The sequence below is a fragment of the Mus caroli genome, unplaced genomic scaffold (assembly GCF_978045245.1).
Source record: "Mus caroli unplaced genomic scaffold, Mus_caroli_1 scaffold_10, whole genome shotgun sequence".
Lineage (NCBI taxonomy): Eukaryota > Metazoa > Chordata > Mammalia > Rodentia > Muridae > Mus > Mus caroli.
Genome location: NW_028227265.1, coordinates 14,263,444 through 14,280,840, shown reverse-complemented (window position 1 = coordinate 14,280,840; position 17,397 = coordinate 14,263,444). Strand labels below are relative to the sequence as shown.

General features: G+C 47.8%; 1 protein-coding gene across 1 annotated transcript in view; it reads left to right on the top strand.

Moving 5' to 3' along the window:
* Wwox (WW domain containing oxidoreductase) overlaps nucleotides 1-17,397 on the top strand; it is a 922,964-nt gene that overhangs the window by 714,695 nt on the left and 190,872 nt on the right. The gene's annotated exons all lie outside the window — the stretch shown is intronic.

Genomic DNA, 17,397 nt, shown 5'->3' with positions numbered 1-17,397 from the left:
TATATTGTAGCCATCAAATGAATACTGTCTCCTGAGCCTCTCTTTCTCCTTCCTGTGTTGGCTAAATTAGTTTAATCAGATTTTTAGTCCTCTGTGGCTGATATTGTGAACACTGCCCAAACTAATAAAATTAGCCCGAGAAGATTACGTGTAAGACCGTTCGTAATTGGAGAGCAGGAATTGGGACTGTGGGCTTTCCTTTGGAGGCAGCAGGAAGTATTCTTTTGTTTGCCCTGTGAAATATTTCTTGTGAGTGTCTTTTGCCGGCGTGTGATGTTGATGCAGACTTACCTTCCCTTGTGATGGGTTGACACAGAACCTTTCCCTTCTCTTCCTCTTCCCTCTCCTCCTGCCCCGCTCCTCCTCCTCTTTCTTGTTTTCAGATGGGGTTTGGGGTTTCATCTCTTCGGGGTTGACCCCGCACTCACCATTCTCCAGCCCCAGCCTCCTTAGTTCTGGGATTGGAGGGATATCACCTTTCCTGGATCTCATCATGCTTAAGAGACCCATCTGCTGACCTTTCGTTTCTGAGTCCAGTGTGGTCCCGTGACCCCCTCCCCCTTGACCCACACTTGCCCACTGTATGGCTTGGACTTCACCAGCATTTAAAAGTCTCTCTGTCTATCACGTCAGCTCACAGCAGGTACCCTCTACACCAGGAATCTGTGACCATTGAGAAAGGTAAAGATCCAGGTAGCTAATATGGGCCCAGTTTTATTACATCACCTCCGTTGCAATTACTCGACATTGCTCTCGTAGCACGGAAGCTGCGACAGACAGTATGTCAATGGACAGATGTGCTGTGTATTGATGAAATTTATAGAAACAGACAGCAGACTGAGGACTCCAGGAATTATTTGTTAGCATCTGCCCCGTGTGGTAATCCCAGGCAGAGAATCAGAGTGACATTGCCTGAGTTCCGCTCAGGCAAGTCAGTGTTTCTCTCTCTCCCGGTGCTGGCCCGGCTTATAGTTTTGTTTTGAGACAAGACTATTTAGCTTTGGTTGGCCTGGAACTCTCAAGGCAGACCAGGACATCCTTCACTTTGGGTTGATTTTCCTGTGCATTGCCCCATGATCCCCGGGTACACAGGTACACAGGCACACGGGCAGGTGCCACTATATCTACCTTATTTCTACTGCTTTACTTAACACCACGGAAGCCCCCGCCCCCCACCCCCAAGGGTGCCTTGAAACAAAGATGATATGCAGGTTGTCAGTCTCTCTTTCATCTCATCCTCCGTCCACTCGGAAGTGGTCAGATGTTGCCAGATCAGCTTCAGTGATTTCTGCAGTCACGTCTGAGGATCGATCCCTGGTGTCTGGAGTTGGGAGTGTACGCGGTGAATGAATAGAAAGGAGAAAGATAAGGAAAAGGGGCCACAGGGGAAGAGGAGGAGGGCTTCTTTTACCTTTTACTGTTGGCCCATTAGGGTTCCAATACTGACATTTGTTTGACATGGTAAGACGACACTGGCTGACATTTGAGTGAACAAAAGCAACCCCAGCTAAGGTTCAGGGGTCACCCAATCTCTGCCCTCCCACCCCACTCCATCCCTATGTCTCAGGAGCCATGCCCTGGGGTCCAGTTTTTAGACTTTGTGACCGTTTTTTTCCGCAGCAACTTTAGCCGCAGCCGAGGCTGCCTGACATCTGCACGAGATTCCCTCCCAGGACTCGATTCTGGAGAGATCTCCATTTCCTCAAGGGTTTTATGGGCACAAATGCAAACACTGTTCTGTCACTCTGTCACAACCCATTATGTCAGGAGAGAGGAAACAGTTGAGCCTGTAAGTCTGTGTCACAGGCACACAGGGCACCGTGTAGCATTGTCTCAGGTGTGGCTTGTCAACAACCACAGAGCTAATCGCCATGTCAGGGGCTCCTGAGCCACTAATCACTTGACATCAGGGCTGGTCCAGGTCTCCTCCCATCAGGAGGAGAGTGAAATCAGAAGAGGAGGGTCTGATTTCTCAGGACCCTCCTCCCCTCAGAGTGCTGACCACTCTCCCCAGCTGGAGTGCAGAAGTTACGGCCCGTGCCAGTGTTCCAACTGACTGCTTCCTCCTGTTCAATCAGCCAGGATCTCTTAGAGGAGACAAAGACCTTGACTGAAGCAGGAATGTGATGTTGTGTCAAGGGGTCATGGCTCAGAGCCCACAATGCATCAAGCTGACCTCCAATTCTCCTTGCTGAGTGGATTTGCAAGACATCCCAGGGTCACAAGGGATCTGTGATGCAGGCTTGTTCTACATCGCCTGGGAACATGGGGCGGGGGCAGGGGGGGAGGGGGGGATGTCAAGATCATCTAGGGACAGCTCAGGGACAGGAGCACTACCTCCCTCCTCCACCTGGCTCTGTCAGCATTTCCCTACGAGAGATGAGTCAAATGTTGATATTTTTACACATGCGAGACACCGGCAGTTTTCAACCCGAGATGAATAAGAAACTTACTGAAACTAGTTCATCATTCTTACAAGAAGCCACAGGTGGAGGGGCTTGGAGACCTGTCGTTTTGAAAGTTACCTGGAGGACCCCTACCTGACTTCCCGGCCTAGAGAGGCATATCTCTGATATATTGTCTGTGCACCACAAGAACAATTAGTTCAGACATCCGCTGGTTGCTCTTTTCAAACTCGGGGCGATTGATTCCCTAAATATGTCGGGGCTCTGCTTACTTTACCATGGGGGGGTGTTCTTGCTATGGTTTTGTGGAAATGACACCCAGGTTGGGATAATAAGAAGTAAAATGTCACATACATCAGAAACTTGTCACTGTGGAGTGCCACAGCCACCCAACATCAGTAAGCCATTAAGCACTCGCTCACCTTCCTTTTCAGGCCTGGTTGTGACTCCAGTGGCTAATATAGTTGGGGGTGCATGCTGAAGTTACAAACTGTCCCTTTCTGTCATTACAAGAAAATTTAAAGTACTAATTCTATCATGTGTGCTTACGTGTTCCTGTGTGGGTGGGTGGATAGATGCATGTAGATAAACATGTGTGCTCATGAAGGTTGGAGGTCAGTGTTGGGTGTCTTCCTTGGTTGCTTTTCACCCTGCCTCTTGAGACCGAGGTTCGTAGAATCTGGTGCTAGGCCAGGGACTTAGCAAGCCCCGTCTCCTGTCTCCACCTCCCAACCCCAAGGGTACAGGCAAGTGTGGCCATATCTAGTTTTTAGACATCGGTTACAAAGCCACGTTCTCCCCCCCACCCCCCGCCCCCAACACACACAGCAAATGCTCTTACACACTGAGCCACCTCTCTAGCCCCAGGGATACTTTGGAAGACATTGGAGAGATGGCTCACTTGGTGAAGTGTTTGTTGTGCAAGCCTAAGGACCTGAGTTCAGAGCTCCAGAACCTTTGGAAAAACCTGGGCTCAGTGGCAGGCAGCCATAAGCCCAGTGCTGCTGGTCAGGCAGAGGCAGGGGCAGAGGTATCCCCTGGGCTCACTGGGCAGCCAGCCTACCCGGTCAGTGAGCTTCAGGTTCAGTGAGAGACTTAGGCTCACAAACTATTTTGGAAATTAGTTGAGGAAGACACCCAGGATCTAAAACACACACACACACACACACACACACACACACACACACACTCACAGCACATACCTTTTAAAGCAAAGTCGTGGTTTTCCAGTATGGCTACTCTGAAACCTTTGCTGCTCGCTTGGTCCTCTTTCTCAAGCAAATCTTGAAAGGGATGAGATAAATGGGCTATAAAGATCAAGGGTGCCTCATTTTTTACATCCTTTTTTTTTTTTTTTTTTTTTTTCTGAAAGTTTATACTGTCCTATTAAACATGGGGGCTGGGGACAACTGGGGAAAGACTTCTTCAAGGACTTTGCGTTGTCCCTCATGTTTCACGATTTTATTTTATTTTCTTCTTTTCTTTATCTTTTTTTCTTCTTTTGATGCCAAGTAAGTCTGTGCAGGACTGAATTTGTAGTATCAGGCAAAGGAAAGAGGATTGATTCATTATGTGTGAGTGAGAGGCTGGGCGCCGCTGGTCCAGGCTCTGCTGGGACCATCCAGCTCTTTACAATTGTACTTTCCCAAAGTTTCCAGCTGTATTTTCCCGTGTTTAGGCAGGGAGTGCAGCACCGGTGGGGTCTGAGGCTTGGAGAAAGGTGACTATGAGCCCAGGGGCTACATCTTGCCTTCCCTCATTCCCCTCTGTGGTAGATCCAGCAGGCCAGAGACCTGTACTTGGGGATTTGAGGACAGTTTAGGAATGAAGAGAATGCTTATGAGGGTCAAGTTTGGGTCTAGAGAAACCATAAGAGAAAGTGAATTTTCCAGGAGAGGGTCGCTGGCCTGAGCCTGAGCATGAAGTATCTGTGTCTGGGTCTATAGGAGGTTGAGGGCTTTTAGCCAGAGAAGGCCACCAAGGGGCTGTAACTTTTGGTTGAGAGGGGTTCAGTTCACCCCCTTGATTCCAGGAGGAACAGCAACACTCACTACAACCCCTGTCCATGTTGTTCCTATTGGTCAGCTTTCTCAGGCATAAAAAGCAGGGTACCTAAGAATAAAGGGTAAATGGTTAGGGAGAGTTAGACTGTAGCATCGGGATTGGGTTAGTCTCTAACAGTCTGCGACCTCCCCGTCATCCCTCAGCTGCACCTAGTTACCCATCACAGTAACAGAGTGCAGATACAGAGGTATCCATTTAACATGGTCTCCAAGGGATCAGGCCAAGCAGCGCACCTATTTCTTTCCAGCTGTGGCAAAAGGACTTTTATTTTGAATCAGAAACAAGCCCCTGGGACTCCCTGGTGTTAAGAAGACTTGAATCTTCACAGAAAGATAGAAATAGGAGGTGATTGCAGGGAGTTCCGTGATGCCAGTGCCCACCCAACCCATTGCTAGAACTAGCAATGATCTCTAGAGGACCCAAGTTAGCAGAGTTATCAGTGTGCTTGAGCTTCTGCTGATACAGGATGGACCCTCCCTCCATGTTTACCAACAGAAGTCTTACAGAGTTGAGGTCTGGACATTTATCTGGGAAATGGTAGAAACCAATCAGGAAGTTGTCCAGAAGGGAGTGTAAGTCAGCAGGTTTGCAGAGAGACACTGAGATGTTGAGAGGGAAGGTAGCTCAGACCAAGTGCCTCTGTCCTCCTGTCTCTTCTTCCCACGAAGCCTCACTGCACTTTGATTCATGGGTCTCGTGGCACCCCTCCATGTGCCTCTGGCCGACCCCGTTCCGGGCACACAGTCAAGGTTTAGCTTCGGTGGATTTCCAGAATCCTGAGACACTAAAGGGCCACAGCTGTGTTATTGCAGACTCGGTGGGTTGCATTTTATCAGTGCAAAGCTTGCACATCACACTGACAACAGCTCTTTGTTAATACCGGGGAGCCCCCATAAGCCCCGGGGGAATTCTGTCACCACCCAAGTTGAAAGACAGTTTAGTGAGTGGGCCAGAATGGTGCAGAATGAAATAAAAGGAAAACATACAAAGAAGAAAGAGAGAAGGGGTAGGGGAGAGAGAGAGAGAGAGAGAGATGCTGAGGGAAGAGAAAGGAAAGAAGCGAGAGAGGTGCGGGGGGAGAGAAAAAGAAGGAGCACACCACCAGGACTGCTACCCTGTCCCGATGCACCTCTGCCCAAGTCTTTCCGATCCTTTCTCTCCATCCTCACTTGGAATCTATTAACAAACAAGAAAGCAGATGGTGAGCAGCATGCCAGTGGTTTTCCCTTAAGAGAAGGGAGGTGTCACTCTGGGTAAAAGGAATAAAAATCTCTGGAGGGCGCTTGTCCCTAGACCGGAAAACGTGAGGGAAGGCCACCTTATTTACATCTTGGTTATTTCATCCGATTTACATAGTGACTTTGAAAATGGGGGAGGGGAGGCTGGAGAAAACCGAAGCATGGCAGCCCCTCCATGTCAGCTGAGGCCACGGTGATGGCTGAAGTCAAAGTCAAAGAGAAAGAAGAATCCTAGCCGTGGTCTAACAACGTCTTGGGTCGGTTTCCCATCCTCCCACCCGAGACAAGGCAGTGGTTATGGATGATGGGGTCTGGATCAAAGCGAGGATCCTACCCTGTTCTTCCAGATCTCAGAGCCTCGGCTCCCTTCTCTGTAAAATGTAAGCTATGTGTATGTGTGTGTGTGTGGGTTGGGGGGGGGGGGCAACATCCCTGATCGGTGATAAGAAAGCCCAGCAAGATGGAGAGCTTGGGCCTCCAAAGGGCTAGACACGTGGCCTTATCCATAGTTCCTCTGTGTGTGTGTGTGTGGTTGTATGTGTGTATGTGTGTGTAAGTGTGTGTGTGTATGTGTGTGTGTTGTATGTTTGGTTGTGTGCGTGTGTGTATATGTGTGTAGTATAACCCATCCCTTGTCTCACTGTAGTGGCACAATACCTGACGAAAGCAGCTTACGGCAGGGACAGTCTCTTTTGTCTCACAGGTTAGGGGTACAGTCCATGAAAGACGAGGAAGCCACAGTGGCAGAAACAGTCAGAAAACAGAGTGACCAAGGCTGGTTCTTAGCTGGCTTTCTCCTTTTAGTTCTGAGCATGGATTCCCAGTCTGTGGAATGATGCTACCCACTGCTTCTAGGTGATTCTAGACCTAGGTTGATAATATTAACATCATACTTAGCTACTGGTTTCCCGGAGCCTTCCTTTTGAATGCAGGCATGCCGAAATGTTTTAGACGTGGAAGATTCTGCAGCAAAAAGGACCATGTTTCCTTGAGACCTTCCCCATGAGCAAAGACTGTGTGGATGCTGGCCTTGAATTTGGCAGGTGCTGGTACGCTTGTAGCTCCCTCGTTCTCTGTGCAGTGTTCTTTGAAGTGACAGCAGTCCACCACAGCCCCCCCCCCCATGGTTTCAGGGTGCAGCTTTTCTTTGCATCTTGCTGGCACCTTTATCACCTCCCTGCTATTCCATTTCCCTACTTCTCAAAAGACCTCCTCACTAAAAGTAAAGGGTGATCTCCCTCCTCCCCCCCCATAAGCTAGTGCTCAGTAGGGGCTGACTCCATAGTGTACCCTTATGCTGGCTGCTATTTGCCTTAATGAGGCTTGCTAGTCTGCTATTCCTGATGCTGCTAGGAGTTCTGATTCCTAGCCCAGGAACCTTTGACCAAAGAGTTTCCTCTATCTGGGAGGGAGATGCTCTGGAACCTTAAGCCATCTGGAAGACCATCAGATGAAGGGTGTAGGAAGCAAGAGGTGCACAAGTAGGTGGCCCAAGCAGAGGGACTGACCCTAATGATTTATGGGACATAAGGGGGCCAGGGAGGGATGGAAAGAGAGAGAGAAAATGAACTCCATGCTCTCTGGCTTCACTACAGCTCCCTGGATTTAAACTGAAGGACTGCTCGCTCTGGGAGCTTTCTGCTGTTGTCCGTACAGTTCACTAGTCAAAGCATCAGAGTCTTAAACACATAGAACCCAGCACACTTGCACCTCCATCCCTGCATCCCTGTCCACCCACACCCACGGCCTAATGCAATGTACAGCTGGGACCTGCATGATGCACACGTGAGTGAGTGCGTGCGCGCGCGCACGTGTGTGTGTGTGTGTGTGTGTGTGTGTGTGTGTGTGTGAGTGTGTGTGTGTTTGTGTGTAGGGGGAGTTAGAACAGGTTTGGCTCTGGTGAGCTCATTTGTGTGTGTGTCTCTGTATGTGTGTATGTCTGTCTGACTGTCTTATTGTAAGAATGTGTGTGTGTGTCCTCTGTCAGAGGACATATATAATTACCACTTGCTCCCCACCCCTCCCATCCTTCTGTCCTAATCCCTAGATGGAAAGTTGGTCCAAGGTAGCCTGAAAGCTAACCTGAGGGTTGGCTCAGCAGAAAGATGGCCTCATAAACAGTAGCAGGAAGGGGGTAAGATGGAAGAGCCTGCCAGGGCCCTCGCTCCCTGAGGGAAGTGTCTGCCGCACCCATCTAGAGCTACAGAAATAGCCCTGGGCATGGCTGGATGCTACATTGGCTTTCTCCCTAAACCTTATAAGTAGGCAATCAGGGTTTAACGACCCACAAATTTCCAATTTTTTAGTTTAAAAAAATATATGCATATAATTTTTACTTCATTTAGAGGCTCATCTTCAAAAAAATAAAAAATAAAATAAAAACGACGTCATGACTCCCCCCTCTCCTTCACGTTCCGATGAGGAAAACCAGACTATTTATGCTGCGTTTTAGGCTTTTTTTTTCATATATAATTTTTCATATAAATGCACATTTTACCCTTCTTTCGGGGCGGAAATTTAACTTTTGTGGAAATGTGATGTGTGTTTAAATTACCAATTTCATAGGCAATATGTCTGATAATTGCGTAGAGATACGGAGTTAACTTGTAGCAATGAGTTTCCGTGACAAAGGGACATCAGTTTGTTTGCAGTAAGCAGAGGATAAGGGAGCGGAAACTTTACTATTTGGGGAGGCGTGGGGCTGGGGGGGGGGAGGAGCAGGTTGGGGAAGGGAGGCCATGAAATTGCTTTTTTTATAATTAAAAAGGGAATCTCGGATGTTTTATATCTTGAATATTTACAATAAAACCTCTAAGGGCTTGTCAAGAGGGTAATGTGTCATTAACTGGGGACTCTGCCGCACCTCTCCTCTCGGACATGACAGTGCCGTTAGGATAAGAGAAGAGTAATTATAGCTCGGCCATGCTGCCAGGTGTGATAAATGACTAATCAGCAGGCGGGAACCGCGGTTCTCAAAGGAGGACTATTACAGTGTTATCAGCTGCAGGCCTGGGTGTACGGGCCTTCGAACAGGGATGGGGACAGGACCTTGCTCCCTGCTCGTCTTGGCACTCGGCTCCTGAGCAAGCCCCATGCCTGGAGCGCGCCCTGTGCCTCTTAGTTTTGTCACCAGTGGCTTTGTGTGGCTGCCACCAGTGGGGAAAGCAACACACAGGGGCTTCAGCAATCTGCCTTCTGTTAATATTTATATAACGCGTTCGCCAGCGTGGCGCAAGGCGGCTCTGCCCAGGGTGGGGATGGCTTTGACGGTGAAAGAACCTGCGAGCAGCCTGAAGACCATTGTGGGCCCAGCTGGCCTCTTGTGTTCCTCTCATGGCTGAGGGACACAGACATTACTGAAGTTGCGTTTGATTCTTCTCACGTGGGGGACAAGGAAGCATTGTTCCCTGAGCAGACTGGCAGCTAGGCCCTGGCCCCAGGAACATAGGGACACCATTATGGTAGTCCTTCTAGACACTTGCCCTAAAATTCTTTGACTCTGCTCAAAACAGAGCCCCACTCTGGATTTGATTTATTTGCTTATTGTGATCGGGAAATATTTCCTAACAACGTAGAGTAAAACAGGGGAAGGAGCCTCTGCATCTTCTCAGACAAACTGTGCTACACCAATCGGGTCCCACAAGTCCCTTGATTTTCCCCTCCCAGTGAGCTGAATGGTGGCCCTGGAGTGGCATCCCCATTCAAAAAGAACTGTTTGGAAATACACACCAGGAAATGGGCAAACGAATAAGGGGAGGTCCAAGGAAGGGGTGCATATAGTGTATCTGTGTATGTGTGTGTATGTGTGTCTGTGTGTGTGTGTCTGTGTGTGTCTGTGTGTGTGTCTGTGAGTGTCTGTGTGTGTCTGTGTGTGTGTCTCTGTGTATGTGTGTGTATGTGTGTCTGTGTCTGTGTGTCTGTGTGTATATGTGTGTGTGTCTCTGTGTGTGTGTGTGTGTCTGTCTGTGTGTGTGTGTGTCTGTGTGTGTATGTGTCTGTGTGTGTATGTGTCTGTGTGTGTATGTGTCTGTGTGTGTGTCTGTGTGTGTATGTGTGTCTGTGTCTGTGTGTATATGTGTGTGTGTGTCTCTGTGTGTGTGTCTGTGTGTGTCTGTGTGTGTGTCTGTCTCTGTGTGTCTGTGTGTATATGTATGTGTGTCTCTGTGTGTGTGTGTATGTGTGTGTCTGTCTCAGTGTGTCTGTGTGTATATGTGTGTGTGTCTCTGTGTGTGTGTGTGTGTCTGTGTGTGTATGTGTGTCTGTGTCTGTGTGTATATGTGTGTGTGTGTGTCTGTGTGTGTGTGTGTGTCTGTGTGTGTGTGTGTTTGAGATAAAACAGCACTTTTGATTCAAAGGTTGTTTTTTAAGGCTTACATTTTTATCAGTTGACATATTTTAACAGGGAGCCCTGACTGAAGTCACAAAAATTACGACTCCCAGCACCTAGCTACTTATCTGACAAATGCAAAGCCAGAGTGCTCTTGCTCGCATCACCGAGATCAGATTTCAGAAGGGGGAAGAAGAAGAAGAAGAAGAAAAAAGAATGCAGAGTGCCTTGCTACATTGTGTGCAGATAACCTTGCAGGCACGAACTCCCAAACCAGAATAGAAGAACCTTCCCTGAAATAATGGGCCAGGAAGCCCAATCACGTCACACTGTCATAGGCAGTGGGGGTGGGTGGGGGACGGAATCAAAAGAGGGAGAAACTCATTTCATCTCAGTTAATGGCAGGGAGACGCAGGCAGAGAAGGACTTTCACTGGTGCGACAAAGACTGGGGTTTTCTTCGCGGTCATGCAACATTTGCGCTTATACTGGGGCTCCTTTCAGAAGCCGAAAAGCCATTATTATAATGTGAAAAAGATGGAAAGAAATCCTCCCTTCTGGACACTGGAAGGGCAGATGAGGTGCAGAGCCGCTTTTCTTCTCCTCGGCCCCCTCTCCTTTTCCTCTCTACACAATCCACACAGAAAGGTTCCTGTCCTCCCCACGCCCCCCCCCCCATAACGGGCAAAGGATGCCAAGGGTAACTGTGCCCTTAGATAAACTGTGTGTCTTGGCTCCACACCTCCTTTCATGACTTAGCTGGTCGGGAAGTAGCACAAACGCCTTCTGACCCCAGATCCATGTCTCTAGCATTGTTTCCGAATAGCAGGTTCTAATGCAGGTGCACAGCTCTGAGGGTTTAGCTGGGAAGATGGAAGTCCCTGCTGTGTCTACCCAGATGCCTGCCTGTCACCTACTGCCTGTGGTAGATGTGTGAGAATGCTTTCTAGTGGGCAGAGCACAAACTGGGAAGAGGAAAAGAAAGATTTTTCAATTTATATTTGCGCTCTCGCTCTCTCTCTCTCTCTCTCTCTCAGCTGTGATAAAGAATGCTGTGCTGTTTAGTAAAAACTGAGTTCTTTTGAAAAGACTAGAGCTGAGACTTGGGACTTGGTAGCTAAAAGTGTGCTTCCGTGACCTAGCGCCAAGAAAAGAAGGTGCAGGGGGAGGGGGCGGGGGAGAAAGGAGGAAAGAAAGGGAGAAGAGGAGAAGAGAGAAGGGAAGATGCCCCCACAGACTGGCTTGTCCTCACAGGGCTGACAGGAACAGTGAGATGGCATACCCAGCCAGCCTTTGATTCTCAGGCCTGGTTAAGTGTGAAGAACACCAATGACATTCTAGTCTTCAATAAATCACTATAAAAATGTTTATGGACCCTGCAATTTACTGTCTTTTAAATGCAAATTGAAAGGGGGGGCACCACTGCAGTGTAAAGAAGACCCCACCCGTGGTGGCCTCTGAAGGAATTAGAAAATGCCAGCCGTCGATTTTCGTAGATGGTATGACCTCAAGTGGGACCGTTTCAGAACGATTTTCACATCTCTGTGTGTGTGTGTGTGTGCGCGCGCGCGCGTGCGCTCGTGACAGCTCTGGTAATTTATTAAGGATATTTCTGTGACTGGAAGGGAGATGGAGGCCAGCGTGGAGTTAAACCTTGGCTGGAAAAGGGGTGGTATTTTTCACTTCTCCGGAGGAAGGAGGTGACTCAAAAGCCAGATCTCGAAAGTTATTTTGGCAAAATGCAAATCTTTCTATGGAAGTCAGCTCAGACATAGTTTTTGCTTTTTTTTTTCCCCCACTTTAAGCCGAGATGCATCTTCCTTACATAGACTCTCCATTTAGAAATATGGAAGACAAAGTCACCTTGAAAATAGCAGCACTGAGCCAGGTTCCTTTGCAGCTGTATGCTCCGAGAGAGGTGGATTTTACTTTGTGGATGTTGTTTCTAATCATGTCATAAAGAAGCAGGGCATAAATCATCAACTATGGGGCACAGTTCTGTCCCCACCCAGGCTCACCTAGTTTGGCTCAAATTTTTCTTTACACTTGACCCCAATGTCACCATGTGCAAAAGACGGTTTGAATGAGTTGCCATGGGCAGGTGTATCAGTGAAGTGTTTAGCCTGGAGCTAGACCTGTGGGCAAGCAGCCTGAGAGTCTCTGGTTCTTCTCTCTCAATGCACTTTTACAGGACCAGGGACAGTATGAGATGGTGACCCTCAAATGCATGGGGACATCTTGGGAAACAAACAGGATACAGTGAAAGAAAGACCCACAGCCCACAGAAACAGGCTACTCTGCCTTTTTTCCAACAATTGCCTCCCCCTCTACTTCCCACCTGCCTCTGATGGAAAACACCCCAAGTCGGTACCATTTATAGAACCGTGGCTTGCAAACTATTTCCCCATCCCACAGCACATGTGCCATAAACGCTGCTGAGCCGCATCCTCATTTGCTGTTGAAGAGAGAGAGAGAGAGAGAGAGAGCACATTTTGCTTGTTTTCAAACACAAGCTCCTCTCTGCACCTTGGAGGGTGAAGCCAAGATCTGTTCTCCCTGGCAGCCCCTCGCTGAAATGTGCGTCGCTGGCAAGCCCTGCCTGCTGATAGTGCCGTCAGAGCAGGCTGTCAGATTCCAAAGCATGCCACCATCTGCTTTAACAATCTAATGCTCTTCTATGTAGACATATGTTCAAGTGGCTTGCGAGCGTGCCGCGAGGGGCTCCCCCTATCAGGGAGGAGGCAGAGGAGGCGGTGGAGGGGGAGGATACCTCTGCAGCAGGCCGCTGAAACCAACTGAAATAAAATTTTAAATGATTCTAAAGAAAATGTTCCTAGGAAGAACTTCCACAGATAAAATAATCTCTTAGAAACCCACTCCAGGATCAGCAACATGTACCTGCTATGTGTATGTAGATAATCAGAGAGATCTACAGAACCGGATTTTTATCCTCTTCCTGGTGACAGCCTACAGATTTTTTTTTTTTTTTTATATCAGCTTCTCTAGTATCTCCATTGAGCCTTTGGGCCCAGCTACCCTGAGATTTCAACTCTACATTTTAATTTTCATTTTATCTATGTTGATGCTGGGGATGAAGTAAGTCCAAGATCTGGTGCATGGTAGACGAGTCCGCCCCCAACATGCACACCCTCATAGTCTTTGAAATGTTTCACTTTTTTTTTTGTCCTTCCTAACTTTAGCCTAAAGAATTGTGTCTGTATACAGTGGTGCTTATTAATAAACACACGTTGTTAATCACTCCAAGAAGCCAAGTGTGTGCTGGCTGTGTATTTGTCTCATCGACTTTTCTTCGTCCCCTTAGAAGATGATGATGCTCAGGCAGACTTGAGGGAGGGCAGCAACTGTAAAAGCCAACCAAAAAACGGGCTGGGGACTGGAATAGATTTTCTATGCAAATTTCACGCTTCCTTCCTGGGAATGTCTGAATGTTTCACAAGCTGATGTGGAACCTCCAAAATTCTTGAAGAAAAATTGCACAACAGGAATAAAATAGTTTTTTTTTCTTCCTCCGCTTGTACCCCCAAACATGCTTACCCTCTTTGGTCCTGTGGGCTAGCCTCTGCTTCCTCCTTTAGACTCGACGTCTTCAGTGAAACTATCTTTTTTTTTTTTTTTTTTTTCTGTTGTTGTTGTTGTGGTTTGTTTGCATGTTCAGTTTTTCACCTTTCTGTCCTGGGGCCCAGGGCGGAGCATGGTGTCTACACAGCTGGTGCTGTACATGTTTGCAGAAGGGACTTTGGACTCTTAAGAGTTTTAAGGACTTCTCCTCCAATTAGGAATTAAGACAGACAGACAGACAAGAGGAATGCTTAAACATATCAGTACTCATTCTGGGTTCACAGCCGGGTTCTCCCACCTCATGTTAGACAAGTTCATAGATGTAGTGAAGCTTCAGTGTCTCAGTGTGTGTAATAGGTATGATATTGATAACAACAACAACAACAATAACGACAACAATAATAATACCTCCACCTAGAATTTTGGCAAGAACTAGCTGACTCAGATGAATGTGGCCATCACAGTCCTCAGAAGAAGGAATAAGTAAATCAGCTGTTATTTGCAGCCGTCCAGTGTGTGAATGAATCTTGCCCGGATGGAATGACTGACTGTTGGAACACATCTGTCTGACCTTTAACCTTTGGGCGCGTCTTCGAAATCCTTCCCCGTCAGCATCTCTGAAATGCGAGCATTTTTGGAAGTTGTCCTTAGCCAAGTAGGGGTGATACCAAGCTTTGTTCTTATCTGTGCATTATGCAAACATACAAAGAGCCCACCAGGAATCTCGTAGGATAAGTGTTGGCCGCTTCCAAGAAAGTCTCAAAGATCATGGCAGGGGCTTCAGCCTTCTAGGAGCTAAGTGGTCACTGAAGGACCGGCACAGGTAGGTCTGGCAACTTAGACCTTGTCTGGTACAGTTCCATGGGCTAGAACCCTCAGTTCTGGAAGTGATAATCAAGATTAGCTTGCTTCACATAATTGCGAAATTCTTCTTCTAAGAAGGACCACACCCCCATGACTCCCAATAGTAAAAAAGAAAAAAAGTCATGCTGGCAGACACTTGAGCTTTGATGATTCAGGGTTACAGTTATTCTGGGGATAGAGGACTTTAAAGGCAGAGACATTTTAGGAATGCCATAATAACTTTTTTAATACTATTTTCACTTACATTTTTATTGTATACATAAGAACTATCTATAGCAAAACCTAAGTTCTCAGTCTGAAAGAGATCTTGAAATAAGTATAATTACACAAATTCTAAGTGATACAAAAGGGTCTTGCCCCCTTTTCCCCATTTCTACACAGGGAATAAATCCCAGAGCCTTGTGTGCACTGGGCAAGCATGCCACCACTGAGCTACATCCCCAGCTATATGGTTGATAGAGGTTGTTAGGATCTTGAATCACCTAGGAGGCAAACTTCTGAGCATGCCCATGAAGGGAGTATCTGGACCAGGTAAACTGAAGTGTGGAGAATCAGCCCTTAAGTATGGGTAGCATCACTTTCATGGGCTTGGGCCCCAGGATGCCCAAAACCAAGAAAGCAAGCAGAGTACCAGGATTCATCTCTCCCTGCTTCCAGACTGTTGATGCCAGGTGACCAACCACTCCACACTTGGACTGGCATGCTTCTCTGCCATGGTGGACAGCACCCTTGCACTGTGAGTGAGAATAAACCCTTTCTCCTCAAGTTGCTTCTTGTTGGGTATTTGCTTACACCAAATGAGAAAAGCAATGAGCTGGCCATTAGTTTGTAAGAGAGAATGTCATTATGTAGCCTAGGCTAGCCCCTGACTTGCCATCCTCTTGCCTCTGCCTCCTGAGTACTGAGATGATGAGTGTTCTCCCACCATACCTCATAGGCCATATTTTAACAGACAACACTCTCCCTTCCTTTAGAGAGTAAGAAAGCAACAACATCTGTAATCTGACAGACTTAGGAAAGCCAACAGGCTTAGCCCTCAACTAGAATATTTAAATGGTTCCTTTCTCCGGGCTTCTGGGGCGTGGATCGGGCCTTTCACATGGGACCTGACTCTCCAGAGTTTGCTCCCAGCTTGCTTCTTCAACCCCGTTAACTGGGTTCCTGGATGTATCTCAGCAATTCCTCATCAATGCCACGCCCCACCTTTGCCTGTGATATTCTCCATCTTCCTTCTTACTCTTTATGTCCTCTTTGTGGTAGGTCGAATAAGGGCTACCAACAATGTCCATGTCATAATGCCCAGATCCTGTTGAGTATCTTAAGTTTGCAAACAGGGAACTGAAGTGACAGAAGAAACCAAGGTCGCTCACCTGCCGACCTTCAGCGTGGGAGATGATTCTCGATGGCCTGGTGGGCCCGATTTTATCACCAGTTTCCTACAGTGGGGATGAGAGATGCTGAAGAATCACAGGGAATTGCGCAGGCAAAGGATTAAGACTGGACCTCGTCAGCTCTGCAGATGGAGGGAGGGGCATACGCTAAGAAAGGCCAGTAACTTCTAGAAGCCAAAAGAGGCCATGAACCAGATTCTCCTCTATGCCTTCTATCAGGAGCCAGATTCCCAGACACATGGATTTAAGGATACATTTGGACTCCTGACCACTGTGATCATAAAGAGCAGGGTTGCTTTGAGCATCTACATTTGGGTGTATTCCTTACGGCAGCAAAGGCTAACTAACACCCGCTCAAGCCATTCCCTTGAAACTCTTCTCTGTCTTCTACAGGCCCTCAGAGCGCCACGTACCCATTCTTCTCACAACAGCCTGTCCTGTCACACTTAAGGTGTGTGGTAGGACAGCTTAATTACGGGCCTGTCTCCTCATTAGGTGTGGGCAGGAACAGTGTGTGGCTCACTCTTCTATTCCCAGGACCCACCACCACCCAAGGGCTCGAGAGCAGCTCAGAGAGTATTTGTAGAATGAATAAATGCATGAGGGAGTCAATGAATACATTAATTAATTAATCTGTAGGAGAAAGAAGGGCAAGCCACCATCAACTTTAATTAAGTGCATATCCCATGTCCAGGGCCAGTGAGGGGGCTACAGAATTCCAGGAACCAGATCTGCCCAGTGACAAGCTGGCAGCCTTGCCCTCTCTCTCAAGACAAAGGCCTCCCACCCCTTCCATCCAGGATACAATGGGCTGCTCTTCTACCCTCCCCCTCCCAATCTCAGCGGGAGAGTCAGGCTGAATATTTCTTTAAGGGATGCTGTTGAGTTTTCTTCCGGGGGAGCAAAGGATTTGTAGAAAAACCCAGCGTGTAACTTGAGTGTTCCGTGTAGCCAGATATCGGTGCCAAGCTAAATTTGTGTGTGCAGCTTCTGTTTAAGGCAATTATATAGTGTATAATACCCAGTAGAGAAATTAAGTCCAAGTACATTTTGCCCACAGAGATTATCCTCTCAGTTGGATTTATTTTAAACAACTTTTTGCCCCTTATACATTAAGACGCATGCAATAAATCACTTATGTAATAAACTGCAGTATATTACGTGGAAAAAAATGAGCAAGTGGCGTGTGTGTGTGTGTGTGTGGGGGGGTGGCTTCCAGTGGAGCCAGACCTCAGGCATGAAGAGAGAGGAGGGGAAGGGACTTGGAAGGAGGGGGCCCACTGCACCAGAGGAGCTTGGAGAGGGTACAAATGGAAGCCTCGCCACAGCGAACCTCAGGCTGCTACTGGAGGGAGCTGGTTATGTAATGACTGCGGCAGTGGGGCTCCAGAGAAACTTTTTCCAGCTCGGCTTTTCCAGAGCATCCTCCCAGCTAATGTTCATTACCGGGGGTGGGGGTGGGGGTGTTCAGAATTAGGCTGGAGGGTGGAGGAAGGGAGATGGAAGATGGGAGTTTGTATTAAAGATGAG